The sequence below is a fragment of the Scyliorhinus torazame genome, chromosome 23, assembly GCF_047496885.1.
Source record: "Scyliorhinus torazame isolate Kashiwa2021f chromosome 23, sScyTor2.1, whole genome shotgun sequence".
In the NCBI taxonomy this organism is placed as follows: Eukaryota; Metazoa; Chordata; class Chondrichthyes; order Carcharhiniformes; family Scyliorhinidae; genus Scyliorhinus; species Scyliorhinus torazame.
The window spans coordinates 19,497,745-19,523,302 of record NC_092729.1 but is presented as its reverse complement, the minus strand read 5'-3'; positions in this window follow the sequence as shown (position 1 = coordinate 19,523,302).

Genomic DNA, 25,558 nt, shown 5'->3' with positions numbered 1-25,558 from the left:
GTGCCCGACAGTGAACAAGGTAAAATTAAACAGAGCCCAACATTAAATACAGCACAATGAAACAATGCCCTACAGGGAACAATGTACAATAAAACACAGCCCGACATTAAATACGGTACAATGAAACAGTGCCCGACAGTGAACAATGTAAAATTAAACACAGCCCGACATTAAATACGGTACAATGAATCAGTGCCCTACCAGCAACAATGTAAAATTAAACAGAGCCCGACATTAAATACGGTACAATGAAAGAGTGCCCTACACTGAACAATGTAAAATTAAACACAGCCCGACATTAAATACGGTACAATGAAACAGTGCCCTACACTGAACAAGGTAAAATTAAACAGAGCCCGACATTATATACAGTAAAATGAAACAGTGCCCTACAGTGAACAATGTACAATTAAACACAGCCCGACATTAAATACGGTACAATGAAACAGTGCCCTACACTGAACAAGGTAAAATTAAACAGAGCCCGACATTAAATACGGTACAATGAAACAGTGACCTACACTGAACAAGGTAAAATTAAACAGAGCCCGACATTAAATACGGTACAATGAATCAGTGCCCTACCAGCAACAATGTAAAATTAAACAGAGCCCGACATTAAAAACGGTACAATGAAACCGTGCCCTACACTGAACAAGGTAAAATTAAACAGAGCCGGACATTAAATACAGTACAATGAAACAGTGCCCTACACTGAACAATGTAACATTAAACAGAGCCCGACATTAAATACGGGACAATGAAACAGTGACCTACAGTAAACAAGGCAAAATTAAACAAAGCCCGACATAAAATACGGGACAATGAAACAGTGCCCGACAGTGAACAATGTAAAATTAAACAAAGACCGACATTAAATACGGGACAATAAAACAGTGCCCTACAGTGAACAAGGTAAAATTAAACAGAGCTCGACATTAAATACGGTACAATGAATCAGTGCCCTACCAGCAACAATGTAAAATTAAACAGAGCCCGACATTAAATACAGTACAATGAAACAGTGCCCGACAGTGAACAATGTAACATTAAACAGAGCCCGACATTAAATACGGTACAATGAATCAGTGCCCTACCAGCAACAATGTAAAATTAAACAGAGCCCGACATTAAATACGGTACAATGAAACAGTGACCTACAGTGAACAAGGTAAAATTAAACAGAGCCCAACATTAAATACAGCACAATGAAACAATGCCCTACAGTGAACAATGTAATGTTAAACACAGCCCGACATTAAATACGGTACAATGAATCAGTGCCCTACCAGCAACAATGTAAAATTAAACAGAGCCCGACACTAAATACGGTACAATGAAACATTGCCCTACACTGAACAATGTAAAATTAAACACAGCCCGACATTAAATACGGTACAATGAAACAGTGCCCTACACTGAACAAGGTAAAATTAAACAGAGCCCGACATTAAATACAGTAAAATGAAACAGTGCCCTACAGTGAACAATGTACAATTAAACACAGCCCGACAGTAAATACGGTAAAATGAAACAGTGCCCTACACTGAACAAGGTAAAATTAAACAGAGCGGCACATTAAATACGGTACAATGAAACAGTGACCTACACTGAACAAGGTAAAATTAAACAGAGCCCGACATGAAATACGGCACAATGAAACAGTGCCCCACAGTGAACAATGTATAATTAAACACAGCCCGACATCAAATACGGTACAATGAATCAGTGCCCTACCAGCAACAATGTAAAATTAAACAGAGCCCGACATTAAATACGGTACAATGAAACCGTGCCCTACACTGAACAATGTACAATTAAACAGAGCCCGACATTAAATACAGTACAATGAAACAGTGCCCTACAGTAAACAATGAAAATTAACAGAGCCCGACATTAAATACGGTACAATGAAACAGTGACCTACAGTAAACAAGGCAAAATTAAACAGAGCCCGACATTAAATACGGTACAATGAAACAGTACCCTACAGTGAACAATGTACAATTAAACACAGCCCGACATTAAATACGGCACAATGAAACAGTGCCCTACAGTGAACAATGAAAAATTACACACAGCCCGACATTAAATACGGTACAATGAATCAGTGCCCTACCAGCAACAATTTAAAATTAAACAGACTCCGACATTAAATACGGTACAATGAAAGGGTGCCCTACACTGAACAGTGTAAAATTAAACACAGCCCGACATTAAAAACGGTACAATGAAACAGTGCCCTACACTGAACAAGGTAAAATTAAACACAGCCCGACATTAAATACGGTACAATGAATCAGTGCCCTACCAGCAACAATGTAAAATTAAACAGAGCCCGACATTAAATACGGTACAATGAAAGAGTGCCCTACACTGAACAATGTAAAATTAAACACAGCCCGACATTAAATACGGTACAATGAAACAGTGCCCTACACTGAACAAGGTAAAATTAAACAGAGCCCGACATTAAATACAGTAAAATGAAACAGTACCCTACAGTGAACAATGTACAATTAAACACAGCCCGACAGTAAATACGGTAAAATGAAACAGTGCCCTACACTGAACAAGGTAAAATTAAACAGAGCCGCACATTAAATACGGTACAATGAAACAGTGACCTACACTGAACAAGGTAAAATTAAACAGAGCCCGACATTAAATACGGTACAATGAAACAGTGCCCCACAGTGAACAATGTATAATTAAACACAGCCCGACATTAAATACGGTACAATGAATCAGTGCCCTACCAGCAACAATGTAAAATTAACAGAGCCCGACATTAAATACGGTACAATGAAACAGTGACCTACAGTAAACAAGGCAAAATTAAACAGAGCCCGACATTAAATACAGTACAATGAAACAGTGCCCTACACTGAACAATGTAAAATTAATCAGAGCCCGACATTAAATACGGGACAATGAAACAGTGCCCGACAGTGAACAAGGTAAAATTAAACAGAGCCCAACATTAAATACGGCACAATGAAACAATGCCCTACAGGGAACAATGTACAATAAAACACAGCCCGACATTAAATACGGTACAATGAAACAGTGCCCGACAGTGAACAATGTAAAATTAAACACAGCCCGACATTAAATACGGTACAATGAATCAGTGCCCTACCAGCAACAATGTAAAATTAAACAGAGCCCGACATTAAATACGGTACAATGAAAGAGTGCCCTACACTGAACAATGTAAAATTAAACACAGCCCGACATTAAATACGGTACAATGAAACAGTGCCCTACACTGAACAAGGTAAAATTAAACAGAGCCCGACATTATATACAGTAAAATGAAACAGTGCCCTACAGTGAACAATGTACAATTAAACACAGCCCGACATTAAATACGGTACAATGAAACAGTGCCCTACACTGAACAAGGTAAAATTAAACAGAGCCCGACATTAAATACGGTACAATGAAACAGTGACCTACACTGAACAAGGTAAAATTAAACAGAGCCCGACATTAAATACGGTACAATTAAACAGCGCCCTACAGAGAACAATGTAAAATTAAATACAGCCCGACATTAAATACGGTACAGTGAAACAGTGCCCTACAGTGAACAATGTAAAATTAAACAGAGCCCGACATTAAATACGGTACAATGAATCAGTGCCCTACCAGCAACAATGTAAAATTAAACAGAGCCCGACATTAAAAACGGTACAATGAATCAGTGCCCTACCAGCAACAATGTAAAATTAAACACAGCCCGACAGTAAATACGGTACAATGAAACCGTGCCCTACACTGAACAAGGTAAAATTAAACAGAGCCGGACATTAAATACAGTACAATGAAACAGTGCCCTACACTGAACAATGTAACATTAAACAGAGCCCGACATTAAATACGGGACAATGAAACAGTGACCTACAGTAAACAAGGCAAAATTAAACAAAGCCCGACATTAAATACGGGACAATGAGACAGTGCCCGACAGTGAACAATGTAAAATTAAACAAAGACCGACATTAAATACGGGACAATGAAGCAGTGCCCTACAGTGAACAAGGTACAATTAAACACAGCCCGACATTAAATACGGTACAATGAAACAGTACCCTACAGTGAACAATGTACAATTAAACACAGCCCGACAGTAAATACGGTACAATGAAACAGTGCCCTACACTGAACAAGGTAAAATTAAACAGAGCCCGACATTAAATACGGTACAATGAAACAGTGACCTACACTGAACAAGGTAAAATTAAACAGAGCCCGACATTAAATACGGTACAATGAAACCGTGCCCTACACTGAACAAGGTAAAATTAAACAGAGCCGGACATTAAATACAGTACAATGAAACAGTGCCCTACAGTAAACAATGAAAATTAACAGAGCCCGACATTAAATACAGTACAATGAAACAGTGACCTACAGTAAACAAGGCAAAATTAAACAGAGCCCGACATTAAATACAGTACAATGAAACAGTGCCCTACAGTAAACAATGAAAATTAACAGAGCCCGACATTAAATACGGTACAATGAAACAGTGCTCTACACTGAACAATGTAAAATTAATCAGAGCCCGATATTAAATACGGTACAATGAATCAGTGCCCTACAGTGAACAATGTACAGTTAAACACAGCCCGACATTAAATACGGTACAATGAAACAGTGACCTACAGTGAACAAGGTAAAATTAAACAAAGCCCGACATTAAATACGGGACAATGAAACAGTGCCCGACAGTGAACAATGAAAATTAACAGAGCCCGACATTAAATACAGTACAATGAAACAGTGACCTTCAGTAAACAATGTAAAATTAATCAGAGCCCGACATTAAATACGGGACAATGAAACAGTGCCCGACAGTGAACAAGGTAAAATTAAACAGAGCCCAACATTAAATACAGCACAATGAAACAATGTCCTACAGTGAACAATGTAAAATTAAACACAGCCCGACATTAAATACGGTAAAATGAAACAGTGCCCTACACTGAACAGGGTAAAATTACACACAGCCCGACATTAAATACGGTACAATGAAACAGTGCCCTACACTGAACAAGGTAAAATTAAACAGCGCCCGACATTAAATACAGTACAATGAAACAGTGCCCTACACTGAACAAGGTAAAATTAAACAGAGCCCGACATTAAATACGGTACAATGAAACAGTGCCCTACACTGAACAATGTAAAATTAAACAGAGCCCGACATTAAATACGGTACAGTGAAACAGTGCCCGACACTGAACAATGTAACATTAAACAGAGCCCGACATGAAATACGGGACAATGAAACAGTGCCCGACAGTGAACAAGGTAAAGTTAAACAGAGCCCAACATTAAATACGGTACAATGAAACAATGCCCTACAGTGAAGAATGTAAAATTAAACACAGCCCGACATTAAAAACAGTACAATGAAACAGTGCCCTACAGTGAACAATGTACAATTAAACACAGCCCGACATGAAATACGGTAAAATGAATCAGTGCCCTACCAGCAACAATGTAAAGTTAAACAGAGCCCGACATTAAATACGGTACAATGAAACAGTGGCCTACACTGAACAATGTAAAATTAAACAGAGCCCGACATTAAATACAGTACAATGAAACAGTGCCCTACAGTAAACAAGGCAAAATTAAACAGAGCCCGACATTAAATACGGTGCAATGAATCAGTGCCCTACACTGAACAATGTAAAATAAAACACAGCCCGACATTAAATACGGGACAATGAAACAGTGCCCTACAGTGAACAATGTAAACTTAAACACAGCCCGACATTCAATACGGTACAATGAATCAGTGCCCTACACTGAACAATGTAAAATTAAACACAGCCCGACTTTAAATACAGTAAAATGAAACAGTGCCCTACACTGAACAAGGTAAAATTAAACAGAGCCCGACATTAAATACGGTACAATGAAACAGTGCCCTACACTGAACAAGGTAAAATTAAACAGAGCCCGACATTAAATACAGTACAATGAAACAGTGACCTACAGTAAACAAGGCAAAATTAAACAGAGCCCGACATTAAATACAGTACAATGTAACAGTGCCCTCCACTGAGCAAGGCAAAATTAAACAGAGCCCGACATTAAATACGGTACAATGAAACAGTGCCCTACACTGAACAATGTAACATTCAACAGAGCCCGACATTAAATACGGGACAATGAAACAGTGCCCGACAGTGAACAAGGTAAAATTAAACAGAGCCCAACATTAAATACAGCACAATGAAACAATGCTCTACAGTGAAGAATGTAAAATTAAACACAGCCCGACATTAAAAACAGTACAATGAAACAGTGCCCTGCACTGAGCAAGGTAAAATTAAACACAGCCCGACATTAAAAACAGTACAATGAAACAGTGCCCTCCACTGAGCAAGGTAAAATTAAACACAGACCGACATTAAATACGGTACAACGAAACAGTGCCCTACAAGCAACAAGGTAAAATTAAACAGAGCCCGACATTAAATACGGTACAATGAAACAGTGCCCTACACTGAACAATGTAAAATTAAACAGAGCCCGACATTAAATACGGTACAATGAAACAGTGCCCTACAGTGAACAATGTACAATTAAACACAGCCCGACATTAAATACGGTACAATGAATCAGTGCCCTACAGTGAACAAAGTAAAATTAAACAGAGCCCGACATTAAATACGGTACAATGAAACAGTGCCCTACCAGCAACAATGTAAAATTAAACAGAGCCCGACATTAAATACGGTACAATGAAACCGTGCCCTACACTGAACAAGGAAAAATTAAACAAAGCCCGACATTAAATACGGGACAATGAAACCGTGCCCTACACTGAACAAGGAAAAATTAAACAAAGCCCGACATTAAATACGGGACAATGAAACAGTGCCCTACAGTGAACAAAGTAAAATTAAACACAGCCCGACATTAAATACGGTACAATGAAACAGTGCCCTACAGTGAACAATGTAAAATTAAACACCCCCGACATTAAATACAGTACAATGAAACAGTGCCCTACAGTGAACAAGGTAAAATTAAACAGAGCCCGACATTAAATACAGTACAATGAAACAGTGACCTTCAGTAAACAATGTAAAATTAATCAGAGCCCGACATTAAATACGGTACAATGAAACAATGCCTTACAGTGAAGAATGTAAAATTAAACAGAGCTCGACATTAAATACAGTACACTGAAACAGTGCCCTACACTGAGCAATGTAAAATTAAACAGAGCCCGACATTAAATACGGGACAATGAAACAGTGCCCTACACTGAGCAATGTAAAATTAAACAGAGCCCGACATTCAATACGGTACAATGAAACAGTGCCCTACAGTGAACAATGTAAAAGTAAACAGAGCCCGACATTAAATACGGTACAATGAAACAGTGCCCTACACTGAACAATGTAAAAGTAAACAGAGCGCGACATTAAATACGGTACAATCAAACAGTGCCCTACACTGAACAATGTAAAATTAAACAGAGCCGGACATTAAATACAGTACAATGAAACAGTGCCCTACAGTGAACAATGCAAAATTAACAGAGCCCGACATTAAATACAGTACAATGAAACAGTGACCTACAGTAAACAAGGCAAAATTAAACAGAGCCCGACATTAAATACAGTACAATGAAACAGTGCCCTAAACTGAACAATGTAAAGTTAAAGAGAGCCCGACATTAAATACGGTACAATGAAACGGTGACCTACACAGAACAATGTAAACTTAAACACAGCCCGACATTAAATACAGTACAATGAATCAGTGCCCTACACAGAACAATGTAAACTTAAACACAGCCCGACATTAAATACGGTATAATGAAACAGTGGCCTACACTGAACAAGGTAAAATTAAACAGAGCCCAACATTAAATACAGCACAATGAAACAATGCCTTACAGTGAAGTATGTAAAAGTAAACAGAGCCCGACATTAAATACGGTAAAATGAAACAGTGCCCTACAGTGAACAACGTACAATTCAACACAGCCCGACATTAAATACGGTACAATGAAACAGTACCCTACAGTGAACAATGTACAATTAAACACAGCCCGACATTAAATACGGGACAATGAAACAGTGCCCGACAGTGAACAAGGTAAAATTAAACAGAGCCCAACATTAAATACAGCACAATGAAACAATGCCCTACAGGGAACAATGTACAATAAAACACAGCCCGACATTAAATACGGTACAATGAAACAGTGCCCGACAGTGAACAATGTAAAATTAAACACAGCCCGACATTAAATACGGTACAATGAATCAGTGCCCTACCAGCAACAATGTAAAATTAAACAGAGCCCGACATTAAATACGGTACAATGAAAGAGTGCCCTACACTGAACAATGTAAAATTAAACACAGCCCGACATTAAATACGGTACAATGAAACAGTGCCCTACACTGAACAAGGTAAAATTAAACAGAGCCCGACATTATATACAGTAAAATGAAACAGTGCCCTACAGTGAACAATGTACAATTAAACACAGCCCGACATTAAATACGGTACAATGAAACAGTGCCCTACACTGAACAAGGTAAAATTAAACAGAGCCCGACATTAAATACGGTACAATGAAACAGTGACCTACACTGAACAAGGTAAAATTAAACAGAGCCCGACATTAAATACGGTACAATGAATCAGTGCCCTACCAGCAACAATGTAAAATTAAACAGAGCCCGACATTAAAAACGGTACAATGAAACCGTGCCCTACACTGAACAAGGTAAAATTAAACAGAGCCGGACATTAAATACAGTACAATGAAACAGTGCCCTCCACTGAACAATGTAACATTAAACAGAGCCCGACATTAAATACGGGACAATGAAACAGTGACCTACAGTAAACAAGGCAAAATTAAACAAAGCCCGACATTAAATACGGGACAATGAAACAGTGCCCGACAGTGAACAATGTAAAATTAAACAAAGACCGACATTAAATACGGGACAATGAAACAGTGCCCTACAGTGAACAAGGTAAAATTAAACAGAGCTCGACATTAAATACGGTACAATGAATCAGTGCCCTACCAGCAACAATGTAAAATTAAACAGAGCCCGACATTAAATACAGTACAATGAAACAGTGCCCGACAGTGAACAATGTAACATTAAACAGAGCCCGACATTAAATACGGTACAATGAATCAGTGCCCTACCAGCAACAATGTAAAATTAAACAGAGCCCGACATTAAATACGGTACAATGAAACAGTGACCTACAGTGAACAAGGTAAAATTAAACAGAGCCCAACATTAAATACAGCACAATGAAACAATGCCCTACAGTGAACAATGTAATGTTAAACACAGCCCGACATTAAATACGGTACAATGAATCAGTGCCCTACCAGCAACAATGTAAAATTAAACAGAGCCCGACACTAAATACGGTACAATGAAACATTGCCCTACACTGAACAATGTAAAATTAAACACAGCCCGACATTAAATACGGTACAATGAAACAGTGCCCTACACTGAACAAGGTAAAATTAAACAGAGCCCGACATTAAATACAGTAAAATGAAACAGTGCCCTACAGTGAACAATGTACAATTAAACACAGCCCGACAGTAAATACGGTAAAATGAAACAGTGCCCTACACTGAACAAGGTAAAATTAAACAGAGCGGCACATTAAATACGGTACAATGAAACAGTGACCTACACTGAACAAGGTAAAATTAAACAGAGCCCGACATTAAATACGGCACAATGAAACAGTGCCCCACAGTGAACAATGTATAATTAAACACAGCCCGACATCAAATACGGTACAATGAATCAGTGCCCTACCAGCAACAATGTAAAATTAAACAGAGCCCGACATTAAATACGGTACAATGAAACCGTGCCCTACACTGAACAATGTACAATTAAACAGAGCCCGACATTAAATACAGTACAATGAAACAGTGCCCTACAGTAAACAATGAAAATTAACAGAGCCCGACATTAAATACGGTACAATGAAACAGTGACCTACAGTAAACAAGGCAAAATTAAACAGAGCCCGACATTAAATACGGTACAATGAAACAGTACCCTACAGTGAACAATGTACAATTAAACACAGCCCGACATTAAATACGGCACAATGAAACAGTGCCCTACAGTGAACAATGAAAAATTAAACACAGCCCGACATTAAATACGGTACAATGAATCAGTGCCCTACCAGCAACAATTTAAAATTAAACAGACTCCGACATTAAATACGGTACAATGAAAGGGTGCCCTACACTGAACAATGTAAAATTAAACACAGCCCGACATTAAAAACGGTACAATGAAACAGTGCCCTACACTGAACAAGGTAAAATTAAACACAGCCCGACATTAAATACGGTACAATGAATCAGTGCCCTACCAGCAACAATGTAAAATTAAACAGAGCCCGACATTAAATACGGTACAATGAAAGAGTGCCCTACACTGAACAATGTAAAATTAAACACAGCCCGACATTAAATACGGTACAATGAAACAGTGCCCTACACTGAACAAGGTAAAATTAAACAGAGCCCGACATTAAATACAGTAAAATGAAACAGTACCCTACAGTGAACAATGTACAATTAAACACAGCCCGACAGTAAATACGGTAAAATGAAACAGTGCCCTACACTGAACAAGGTAAAATTAAACAGAGCCGCACATTAAATACGGTACAATGAAACAGTGACCTACACTGAACAAGGTAAAATTAAACAGAGCCCGACATTAAATACGGTACAATGAAACAGTGCCCCACAGTGAACAATGTATAATTAAACACAGCCCGACATTAAATACGGTACAATGAATCAGTGCCCTACCAGCAACAATGTAAAATTAACAGAGCCCGACATTAAATACGGTACAATGAAACAGTGACCTACAGTAAACAAGGCAAAATTAAACAGAGCCCGACATTAAATACAGTACAATGAAACAGTGCCCTACACTGAACAATGTAAAATTAATCAGAGCCCGACATTAAATACGGGACAATGAAACAGTGCCCGACAGTGAACAAGGTAAAATTAAACAGAGCCCAACATTAAATACGGCACAATGAAACAATGCCCTACAGGGAACAATGTACAATAAAACACAGCCCGACATTAAATACGGTACAATGAAACAGTGCCCGACAGTGAACAATGTAAAATTAAACACAGCCCGACATTAAATACGGTACAATGAATCAGTGCCCTACCAGCAACAATGTAAAATTAAACAGAGCCCGACATTAAATACGGTACAATGAAAGAGTGCCCTACACTGAACAATGTAAAATTAAACACAGCCCGACATTAAATACGGTACAAAGAAACAGTGCCCTACACTGAACAAGGTAAAATTAAACAGAGCCCGACATTATATACAGTAAAATGAAACAGTGCCCTACAGTGAACAATGTACAATTAAACACAGCCCGACATTAAATACGGTACAATGAAACAGTGCCCTACACTGAACAAGGTAAAATTAAACAGAGCCCGACATTAAATACGGTACAATGAAACAGTGACCTACACTGAACAAGGTAAAATTAAACAGAGCCCGACATTAAATACGGTACAATTAAACAGCGCCCTACAGAGAACAATGTAAAATTAAATACAGCCCGACATTAAATACGGTACAGTGAAACAGTGCCCTACAGTGAACAATGTAAAATTAAACAGAGCCCGACATTAAATACGGTACAATGAATCAGTGCCCTACCAGCAACAATGTAAAATTAAACAGAGCCCGACATTAAAAACGGTACAATGAATCAGTGCCCTACCAGCAACAATGTAAAATTAAACACAGCCCGACAGTAAATACGGTACAATGAAACCGTGCCCTACACTGAACAAGGTAAAATTAAACAGAGCCGGACATTAAATACAGTACAATGAAACAGTGCCCTACACTGAACAATGTAACATTAAACAGAGCCCGACATTAAATACGGGACAATGAAACAGTGACCTACAGTAAACAAGGCAAAATTAAACAATGCCCGACATTAAATACGGGACAATGAAACAGTGCCCGACAGTGAACAATGTAAAATTAAACAAAGACCGACATTAAATACGGGACAATGAAACAGTGCCCTACAGTGAACAAGGTAAAATTAAACAGAGCTCGACATTAAATACGGTACAATGAATCAGTGCCCTACCAGCAACAATGTAAAATTAAACAGAGCCCGACATTAAATACAGTACAATGAAACAGTGCCCGACAGTGAACAATGTAACATTAAACAGAGCCCGACATTAAATACGGGACAATGAATCAGTGCCCTACCAGCAACAATGTAAAATTAAACAGAGCCCGACATTAAATACGGTACAATGAAACAGTGACCTACAGTGAACAAGGTAAAATTAAACAGAGCCCAACATTAAATACAGCACAATGAAACAATGCCCTACAGTGAACAATGTAATGTTAAACACAGCCCGACATTAAATACGGTACAATGAATCAGTGCCCTACCAGCAACAATGTAAAATTAAACAGAGCCCGACACTAAATACGGTACAATGAAACATTGCCCTACACTGAACAATGTAAAATTAAACACAGCCCGACATTAAATACGGTACAATGAAACAGTGCCCTACACTGAACAAGGTAAAATTAAACAGAGCCCGACATTAAATACAGTAAAATGAAACAGTGCCCTACAGTGAACAATGTACAATTAAACACAGCCCGACAGTAAATACGGTAAAATGAAACAGTGCCCTACACTGAACAAGGTAAAATTAAACAGAGCCGCACATTAAATACGGTACAATGAAACAGTGACCTACACTGAACAAGGTAAAATTAAACAGAGCCCGACATTAAATACGGTACAATGAAACAGTGCCCCACAGTGAACAATGTATAATTAAACACAGCCCGACATTAAATACGGTACAATGAATCAGTGCCCTACCAGCAACAATGTAAAATTAAACAGAGCCCGACATTAAATACGGTACAATGAAACCGTGCCCTACACTGAACAATGTACAATTAAACAGAGCCCGACATTAAATACAGTACAATGAAACATTGCCCTACAGTAAACAATGAAAATTAACAGAGCCCGACATTAAATACGGTACAATGAAACAGTGACCTACAGTAAACAAGGCAAAATTAAACAGAGCCCGACATTAAATACAGTACAATGAAACAGTGCCCTACACTGAACAATGTAAAATTAAACAGAGCCCGACATTAAATACGGGACAATGAAACAGTGCCCGACAGTGAACAAGGTAAAATTAAACAGAGCCCAACATTAAATACAGCACAATGAAACAATGCCCTACAGGGAACAATGTACAATAAAACACAGCCCGACATTAAATACGGTACAATGAAACAGTGCCCGACAGTGAACAATGTAAAATTAAACACAGGCCGACATTAAATACGGTACAATGAATCAGTGCCCTACCAGCAACAATGTAAAATTAAACAGAGCCCGACATTAAATACGGTACAATGAAAGAGTGCCCTACACTGAACAATGTAAAATTAAACACAGCCCGACATTAAATACGGTACAATGAAACAGTGCCCTACACTGAACAAGGTAAAATTAAACAGAGCCCGACATTAAATACGGTACATTGAAACAGGGCCCTACAGTGAACAATGTAAAATTAAACAGAGTCCGACATTAAATACGGTACAATGAATCAGTGCCCTACACTGAACAAGGTAAAATTAAACAGAGCCGGACATTAAATACAGTACAATGAAACAGTGCCCTACACTGAACAATGTAACATTAAACAGAGCCCGACATTAAATACGGGACAATGAAACAGTGACCTACAGTAAACAAGGCAAAATTAAACAAAGCCCGACATTAAATACGGGACAATGAAACAATGCGCTACAGTGAAGAATGTAAAATTAAACAAAGACCGACATTAAATACGGTAAAATGAAACAGTGCCCTACACTGAGCAATGTAAAATTAAACAGAGCCCGACATTAAATACGGGACAATGAAACAGTGCCCGACAGTGAACAAGGTAAAATTAAACAGAGCCCAACATTAAATACAGCACAATGAAACAATGCCCTACAGTGAACAATGTAAAATTAAACACAGCCCGACATTAAATACTGGACAATGAAACAGTGCCCGACAGTGAACAATGTAAAATTAAACACAGCCCGACATTAAATACGGTACAATGAATCAGTGCCCTACCAGCAACAATGTAAAATTAAACACAGCCCGACATTAAATACGGTACAATGAAACAGTGCCCTACACTGAACAAGGTAAAATTAAACAGAGCCCGACATTATATACAGTAAAATGAAACAGTGCCCTACAGTGAACAATGTACAATTAAACACAGCCCGACATTAAATACGGTACAATGAAACAGTGCCCTACACTGAACAAGGTAAAATTAAACAGAGCCCGACATTAAATACGGTACAATGAAACTGTGACCTACACTGAACAAGGTAAAATTAAACAGAGCCCGACATTAAATACGGTACAATTAAACAGCGCCCTACAGAGAACAATGTAAAATTAAATACAGCCCGACATTAAATACGGTACAATGAAACAGGGCCCTACAGTGAACAATGTAAAATTAAACAGAGCCCGACATTAAATACGGTACAATGAAACAGGGCCCTACAGTGAACAATGTAAAATTAAACAGAGCCCGACATTAAATACGGTACAATGAATCAGTGCCCTACCAGCAACAATGTAAAATTAAACAGAGCCCGACATTAAAAACGGTACAATGAAACCGTGCCCTACACTGAACAAGGTAAATTTAAACAGAGCCGGACATTAAATACAGTACAATGAAACAGTGCCCTACACTGAACAATGTAACATTAAACAGAGCCCGACATTAAATACGGGACAATGAAACAGTGACCTACAGTAAACAAGGCAAAATTAAACAAAGCCCGACATTAAATACGGGACAATGAAACAGTGCCCTACACTGAGCAATGTAAAATTAAACAGAGCCCGACATTAAATACGGGACAATGAAACAGTGCCCGACAGTGAACAAGGTAAAATTAAACAGAGCCCAACATTAAATACAGCACAATGAAACAATGCCCTACAGGGAACAATGTACAATAAAACACAGCCCGACATTAAATACGGTACAATGAAACAGTGCCCGACAGTGAACAATGTAAAATTAAACACAGCCCGACATTAAATACGGTACAATGAATCAGTGCCCTACCAGCAACAATGTAAAATTAAACACAGCCCGACATTAAATACGGTACAATGAAACAGTGCCCTACACTGAACAAGGTAAAATTAAACAGAGCCCGACATTATATACAGTAAAATGAAACAGTGCCCTACAGTGAACAATGTACAATTAAACACAGCCCGACATTAAATACAGTACAATGAAACAGTGCCCTACACTGAACAAGGTAAAATTAAACAGAGCCCGACATTAAATACGGTACAATGAAACAGTGACCTACACTGAACAAGGTAAAATTAAACAGAGCCCGACATTAAATACGGTACAATTAAACAGCGCCCTACAGAGAACAATGTAAAATTAAATACAGCCCGACATTAAATACGGTACAATGAAACAGGGCCCTACAGTGAACAATGTAAAATTAAACAGAGCCCGACATTAAATACGGTACAATGAATCAGTGCCCTACCAGCAACAATGTAAAATTAAACAGAGCCCGACATTAAAAACGGTACAATGAAACCGTGCCCTACACTGAACAAGGTAAAATTAAACAGAGCCGGACATTAAATACAGTACAATGAAACAGTGCCCTTCACTGAACAATGTAACATTAAACAGAGCCCGACATTAAATACGGGACAATGAAACAGTGACCTACAGTAAACAAGGCAAAATTAAACAAAGCCCGACATTAAATACGGGACAATGAAACAATGCGCTACAGTGAACAATGTAAAATTAAACAAAGACCGACATTAAATACGGTACAATGAAACAGTGCCCTACACTGAGCAATGTAAAATTAAACAGAGCCCGACATTAAATACGGGACAATGAAACAGTGCCCGACAGTGAACAAGGTAAAATTAAACAGAGCCCAACATTAAATACAGCACAATGAAACAAAGTCCTACACTGAACAAGGTAAAATTAAACAAAGCTCGACATTAAATACGGTAAAATGAAACAGTGCCCTACACTGAACAAGGTAAAATTACACACAGCCCGACATTAAATACAGTACAATGTAACAGTGCCCTACACTGAACAAGGTAAAATTAAACAGAGCCCGACATTAAATACGGTACAATGAAACAGTGCCCTACACTGAACAAGGTAAAATTAAACAGAGCCCGACATTAAATAAAGCACAATGAAACAGTGCCCTACAGTGAACAAGGTAAAATTAAACAGAGCTCGACATTAAATACGGTACAATGAATCAGTGCCCTGCCAGCAACAATGTAAAATTAAACAGAGCCCGACATTAAATACAGTACAATGAAACAGTGCCCGACAGTGAACAATGTAACATTAAACAGAGCCCGACATTAAATACGGGACAATGAATCAGTGCCCTACCAGCAACAATGTAAAATTAAACAGAGCCCGACATTAAATACGGTACAATGAAACAGTGACCTACAGTGAACAAGGTAAAAGTAAACAGAGCCCAACATTAAATACAGCACAATGAAACAATGCCCTACAGTGAACAATGTAATGTTAAACACAGCCCGACATTAAATACGGTACAATGAATCAGTGCCCTACCAGCAACAATGTAAAATTAAACAGAGCCCGACACTAAATACGGTACAATGAAACATTGCCCTACACTGAACAGAGACGGACATTAAATACAGTACAATGAATCAGTGCCCTACACTGAACAATGTAAAATTAAACAGAGCTCGACATTAAATACGGTACAATGAAACAGTGCCCTACAGTGAACAATGTACAATTAAACACAGCCCGACATTAAATACGGTACAATGAAAGAGTGCCCTACACTGAACAATGTAAAATTAAACACAGCCCGACATTAAATACGGTACAATGAAACAGTGCCCTACAGTGAACAATGTACAATTAAACACAGCCCGACATTAAATACGGTACAATGAAACAGTGCCCTTCAGTGAACAATGTACAATTAAACACAGTCCTACACTGAACAAGGTAAAAATAAACAGAGCCCGACATTAAATACGGTACAATGAAACAGTGACCAACACTGAACAAGGTAAAATTAAACAGAGCCCGACATTAAATACGGTACAATGAAACAGTGCCCTACAGTGAACAATGTAAAATTAAACACAGCCCGACATTAAATACGGTACAATGAAACAGTGCCCTACACTGAACAATGTAAAATTAAACAGAGCCGGACATTAAATACAGTACAATGAATCAGTGCCCTACACTGAACAGAGACGGACATTAAATACAGTACAATGAATCAGTGCCCTACACTGAACAATGTAAAATTAAACAGAGCTCGACATTAAATACGGTACAATGAAACAGTGCCCTACACTGAACAATGTGAACTAAAACACAGCCCGACATTAAATACAGTACAATGAAACAGTGACCTACAGTAAACAAGGCAAAATTAAACAGAGCCCGACATTAAATACGGTACAATGAATCAGTGCCCTACACTGAACAATGTAAAATTAAACACAGCCCGGAATTAAATGCAGTACAATGAAACAGTGACCTACTGTAAACAAGGCAATATTAAACAGAACCCGACAGTAAATACGGTGCAATGAATCAGTGCCCAACACTGAATAATGTAAAATTAAACATAGCCCGACATTAAATACAGTACAATGAAACAGTGCCCTACACTGAACAATGTAAAATAAAACAGAGCCCGACATTAAATACGGTACAATGAAACAGTGCCCTACACTGAACAATGTAAACTTAAACACAGCCCGACATTAAATACGGTACAATGAATCAGTGCCCGACACTGAACAATGTAAAATTAAACACAGCCCGGCATTAAATACAGTACAATGAAACAGTGACCTACAGTAAACAAGGCAAAATTAAACAGAGCCCGACATTAAAGACAGTACAATGAAACAGTGCCCTACACTGAACAATGTAACATTAAACAGAGCCCGACATTAAATACAGTACAATGAAACAGTGCCCTACACTGAACAATGTAAAATAAAACACAGCCCGACATTAAATACGGTACAAGGAAACAGTGCCCTACACTGAACAAGGTAAAATTAAACAGAGCCCGACATTAAATACAGTACAATGAAACAGTGCCCTAGAGCGAACAAGGTAAAATAAAACACAGCCCGACATTAAATACGGTACAAGGAAACAGTGCCCTACACTGAACAATGTAAAATTAAACACAGCCCGACATTAAATACAGCACAATGAAACAGTGCCCTACAGTAAACAAGGCAAAATTAAACAGGGAACGACATTAAATACAGTACAATGAAACAGTGCCCTACACTGAACAAGGTAAAATTAAACAGAGCCCGACATTAAATACAGTACAATGAAACAGTGACCTACAGTAAACAAGGCAAAATTAAACAGAGCCCGGCATTAAATACAGTACAATGAAACAGTGCCCTACACTGAACAAGGTAAAATTAAACAGAGCCCGACATTAAATACGGGACAACGAAACAGTGCCCGACAGTGAACAAGGTAAAATTAAACAGAGCCCAACATTGAATACGGTACAATGAAACACTGCCCTACACTGAACAATGTAACATTAAACAGAGCCCGACATTAAATACGGGACAACGAAACAGTGCCCGACAGTGAACAAGGTAAAATTAAACAGAGCCCAACATTGAATACGGTACAATGAAACAGTGCCCTACAGTGAACAATGTAAAATTAAACAGAGCACGACATTAAATACAGTACAATGTAACAGTGCCCTCCACTGAGCAAGGTAAATTTAAACACAGCCCGACATTAAATACGGTACAATGAAACAGTGCCCTACAGTGAACAATGTAAAATTAAACAGAGCCCGACATTAAATACAGCACAATGAAACAGTGCCCGACAGTGAACAATGTACAATTAAAGACAGCCCGACATTAAATACGGTACAATGAAACAGTGCCCTACAGTGAACAATGTACAATTAAACACAGCCCGACATTAAATACGGTACAATGAAACAGTGCCCTACACTGATCAAGGTAAAATTAAACACAGCCGACATTAAATACGGTGCAATGAATCAGTGCCCTACACTGAACAATGTAAAATAAAACACAGCCCGGCATTAAATACGGTACAATGAAACAGTGCCCTACACTGAACAATGTAAAATTAAACAGAGCCCGACATTAAATACGGTACAGTGAAACAGTGCCCTGCACTGAACTATGTAAAATTAAACACAGCCCGACATTAAATACAGTACAATGAAACAGTGCCCTACACTGAACAATGTAAACTTAAACACAGCCCGACATTAAATACGGTACAATGAATCAGTGCCCTACACTGAACAATGTAAACTTAAACACAGCCCGACATTAAATACGGTACAATGAATCAGTGCCCTACACTGAACAATGTAAAATTAAACACAGCCCGACATTAAATACGGTAAAATGAAACAGTGCCCTACACTGAACAAGGTAAAATTAAACAGAGCCCGACATTAAATACGGTACAATGAAACAGTGCCCTACACTGAACAAGGTAAAATTAAACAGAGCCCGACATTAAATACAGTACAATGAAACAGTGTCCTACAGTGAACAATGTACAATCAAACAGAGCCCGACATTAAATACGGTAATATGAAACAGTGCCCTACACTGAACAAGGTAAAATTAAACACAGCCCGAAATTAAATACCGTACAATGAAACAGTGCCCTACACTGAACAAGGTAAAATTAAACAGAGCCCGACATTAAATACAGTACAATGAAACAGTGCCCTACAGTGAACAATGTACAATTAAACACAGCCCGACATTAAATACGGTACAATGAAACAGTGCCCTACAGTGAACAATGTACAATTAAACACAGCCCGACAGTAAATACGGTACAATGAAACAGTGCCCTACACTGAACAAGGTAAAATTAAACAGAGCCCGACATTAAAAAAGTTACAATGAAACAGTGCCCTACAGTGAACAACGTAAAATTAAACAGAGCCCGACATTAAATACAGTACAATGAAACAGTGCCCTACAGTGAACAACGTAAAATTAAACAGAGCCCGACATTAAATACAGCACAATGAATCAGTGCCCTACAGTGAACAATGTAAAATTAAACACAGCCCGGTATTAAATACAGTACAAGGAAACAGTGCCCTACACTGAACAAGGTAAAATTAAACAGAGCCCGACATTAAATACAGTACAATGAAACAGTGACCTACAGTGAACAATGTACAAGTAAAGACAGCCCGACATTAAATACGGTAAAATGAAACAGTGCCCTACACTGAACAGGGTAAATTTAAACAGAGCCCGACATTAAATACAGTACAATGAAACAGTGCCCTCCACTGAACAAGGTAAAATTAAACAGAGCCCGACATTAAATACAGTACAATGAAACAGTGCCCTACACTGAACAATGTACAATTAAACAGAGCCCGACATTAAATACGGTACAGTGAAACAGTGCCATACACTGAACAATGTAAAATTAAACACAGCCCGACATTAAATACAGCACAATGAAACAGTGCCCTACACTGAACAATGTAAAATTAAAGAGAGCCCGACATTAAATACAGCACAATGAAACAGTGACCTACAGTGAACAATGTACAATTAAACACAGCCCGACATTAAATACGGTACAATGAAACAGTGCCCTGCACTGAACAAGGTAAAATTAAACACAGCCCGACAGTAAATACGGGACAATGAAACAGTGCCCTACACTGAACAAGGTAAAATTAAACAGAGCCCGACATTAAATACAGTACAATGAAACAGTGCCCTACACTGAACAAGGTAAAATTAAACAGAGCCCGACATTAAATACAGCACAATGAAACAGTGCCCGACAGTGAACAAGGTAAAATTAAACAGAGCCCGACATTAAATACAGTACAATGAAACAGTGACCTACAGTGAACAATGTACAATTAAACACAGCCCGACATTAAATACGGTACAATGAAACAGTGCCCTGCACTGAACAAGGTAAAAATAAACACAGCCCGACAGTAAATACGGGACAATGAAACAGTGACCTACAGTAAACAAGGCAAAATTAAACAGAGCCCAACATTAAATACGGTACAATGAAACAGGGCTCTACACTGAACAATGTAAAATTAAACACAGCCCGACTTTAAATACGGTACAATGAAACAGTGCCCTACACTGAACAATGTAAAATAAAACAGAGCCCGACATTAAATACGGTACAATGAAACAGGGCTCTACACTGAACAATGTAAAATTAAACAGAGCCCAACATTAAATACGGTACAATGAAACAGGGCTCTACACTGAACAATGTAAAATTAAACACAGCCCGACATTAAATACGGTACAATGAAACAGTGCCCTACAGTGAACAAGGTAAAATTAAACAGAGCCCGACATTAAATACGGTACAATGAAACAGTGCCCTACACTGAACAAGGTAAAATTAAACAGAGCCCGACATTAAATACGGTACAATGAAACAGTGCCCTACACTGAACAAGGTAAAATTAAACAGAGCCCGACATTAAATACAGTACAATGAAACAGTGCCCTGCACTGAACAAGGTAAAATTAAACAGAGCCCGACATTAAATACGGGACAATGAAACAGTGCCCTACACTGAACAATGTACAATTAAACACAGCCCGACATTAAATACAGCACAATGAAAAAATGCCCTATAGTGAAGAATGTAAAATTAAACACAGCCCGACATTAAATACAGTACAATGAAACAGTGACCTCCAGTGAACAATGTAAAATTAAACATAGCCCGACATTAAATACGGTACAATGAAAGAGTGCCCTACAGTGAACAATGTACAATTAAACACAGCCCGACATTAAATACGGCACAATGAAACAGTGACCTCCAGTGAACAATGTAAAATTAAACATAGCCCGACATTAAATACAGTACAATGTAACAGTGACCTACAGTAAACAAGGCAAAATTAAACAGAGCCCGATATTAAATACGGTACAATGAAACAGTGCCCTACAGTGAACAATGTAAAATTAAACAGAGAACGACATTAAATACAGTACAATGAAACAGTGCCCTACACTGAACAAGGTAAAATTAAACAGAGCCCGACATTAAATACAGTACAATGAAACAGTGACCTACAGTAAACAAGGCAAAATTAAACAGAGCCCGGCATTAAATACAGTACAATGAAACAGTGCCCTACACTGAACAAGGTAAAATTAAACAGAGCCCGACATTAAATACGAGACAACGAAACAGTGCCCGACAGTGAACAAGGTAAAATTAAACAGAGCCCAACATTGAATACGGTACAATGAAACACTGCCCTACACTGAACAATGTAACATTAAACAGAGCCCGACATTAAATACGGGACAACGAAACAGTGCCCGACAGTGAACAAGGTAAAATTAAACAGAGCCCAACATTGAATACGGTACAATGAAACAGTGCCCTACAGTGAACAATGTAAAATTAAACAGAGCACGACATTAAATACAGTACAATGTAACAGTGCCCTCCACTGAGCAAGGTAAATTTAAACACAGCCCGACATTAAATACGGTACAATGAAACAGTGCCCTACAGTGAACAATGTAAAATTAAACAGAGCCCGACATTAAATACAGCACAATGAAACAGTGCCCGACAGTGAACAATGTACAATTAAAGACAGCCCGACATTAAATACGGTACAATGAAACAGTGCCCTACAGTGAACAATGTACAATTAAACACAGCCCGACATTAAATACGGTACAATGAAACAGTGCCCTACACTGATCAAGGTAAAATTAAACACAGCCGACATTAAATACGGTGCAATGAATCAGTGCCCTACACTGAACAATGTAAAATAAAACACAGCCCGGCATTAAATACGGTACAATGAAACAGTGCCCTACACTGAACAATGTAAAATTAAACAGAGCCCGACATTAAATACGGTACAGTGAAACAGTGCCCTGCACTGAACTATGCAAAATTAAACACAGCCCGACATTAAATACAGTACAATGAAACAGTGCCCTACACTGAACAATGTAAACTTAAACACAGCCCGACATTAAATACGGTACAATGAATCAGTGCCCTACACTGAACAATGTAAACTTAAACACAGCCCGACATTAAATACGGTACAATGAAACAGTGCCCTACACTGAACAAGGTAAAATTAAACAGAGCCCGACATTAAATACGGGACAACGAAACAGTGCCCGACAGTGAACAAGGTAAAATTAAACAGAGCCCAACATTGAATACGGTACAATGAAACACTGCCCTACACTGAACAATGTAACATTAAACAGAGCCCGACATTAAATACGGGACAACGAAACAGTGCCCGACAGTGAACAAGGTAAAATTAAACAGAGCCCAACATTGAATACGGTACAATGAAACAGTGCCCTACAGTGAACAATGTAAAATTAAACAGAGCACGACATTAAATACAGTACAATGTAACAGTGCCCTCCACTGAGCAAGGTAAATTTAAACACAGCCCGACATTAAATACGGTACAATGAAACAGTGCCCTACAGTGAACAATGTAAAATTAAACAGAGCCCGACATTAAATACAGCACAATGAAACAGTGCCCGACAGTGAACAATGTACAATTAAAGACAGCCCGACATTAAATACGGTACAATGAAACAGTGCCCTACAGTGAACAATGTACAATTAAACACAGCCCGACATTAAATACGGTACAATGAAACAGTGCCCTACACTGATCAAGGTAAAATTAAACACAGCCGACATTAAATACGGTGCAATGAATCAGTGCCCTACACTGAACAATGTAAAATAAAACACAGCCCGGCATTAAATACGGTACAATGAAACAGTGCCCTACACTGAACAATGTAAAATTAAACAGAGCCCGACATTAAATACGGTACAGTGAAACAGTGCCCTGCACTGAACTATGCAAAATTAAACACAGCCCGACATTAAATACAGTACAATGAAACAGTGCCCTACACTGAACAATGTAAACTTAAACACAGCCCGACATTAAATACGGTACAATGAATCAGTGCCCTACACTGAACAATGTAAACTTAAACAGAGCCCGACATTAAATACGGTACAATGAAACAGTGCCCTACACTGAACAAGGTAAAATTAAACAGAGCCCGACATTAAATACAGTACAATGAAACAGTGTCCTACAGTGAACAATGTACAATCAAACAGAGCCCGACATTAAATACGGTAATATGAAACAGTGCCCTACACTGAACAAGGTAAAATTAAACACAGCCCGAAATTAAATACCGTACAATGAAACAGTGCCCTACACTGAACAATGTACAATTAAACACAGCCCGACATTAAATACGGTACAATGAAACAGTGCCCTACAGTGAACAATGTACAATTAAACACAGCCCGACAGTAAATACGGTACAATGAAACAGTGCCCTACACTGAACAAGGTAAAATTAAACAGAGCCCGACATTAAAAAAGTTACAATGAAACAGTGCCCTACAGTGAACAACGTAAAATTAAACAGAGCCCGACATTAAATACAGTACAATGAAACAGTGCCCTACAGTGAACAACGTAAAATTAAACAGAGCCCGACATTAAATACAGCACAATGAATCAGTGCCCTACAGTGAACAATGTAAAATTAAACACAGCCCGGTATTAAATACAGTACAAGGAAACAGTGCCCTACACTGAACAAGGTAACATTAAACAGAGCCCGACATTAAATACAGTACAATGAAACAGTGACCTACAGTGAACAATGTACAAGTAAAGACAGCCCGACATTAAATACGGTAAAATGAAACAGTGCCCTACACTGAACAGGGTAAATTTAAACAGAGCCCGACATTAAATACAGTACAATGAAACAGTGCCCTCCACTGAACAAGGTAAAATTAAACAGAGCCCGACATTAAATACAGTACAATGAAACAGTGCCCTACACTGAACAATGTACAATTAAACAGAGCCCGACATTAAATACGGTACAATGAAACAGTGCCCTACACTGAACAATGTAAAATTAAACAGAGCCCGACATTAAATACAGCACAATGAAACAGTGACCTACAGTGAACAATGTACAATTAAACACAGCCCGACATTAAATACGGTACAATGAAACAGTGCCCTGCACTGAACAAGGTAAAATTAAACACAGCCCGACAGTAAATACGGGACAATGAAACAGTGCCCTACACTGAACAAGGTAAAATTAAACAGAGCCCGACATTAAATACAGTACAATGAAACAGTGCCCTACACTGAACAAGGTAAAATTAAACAGAGCCCG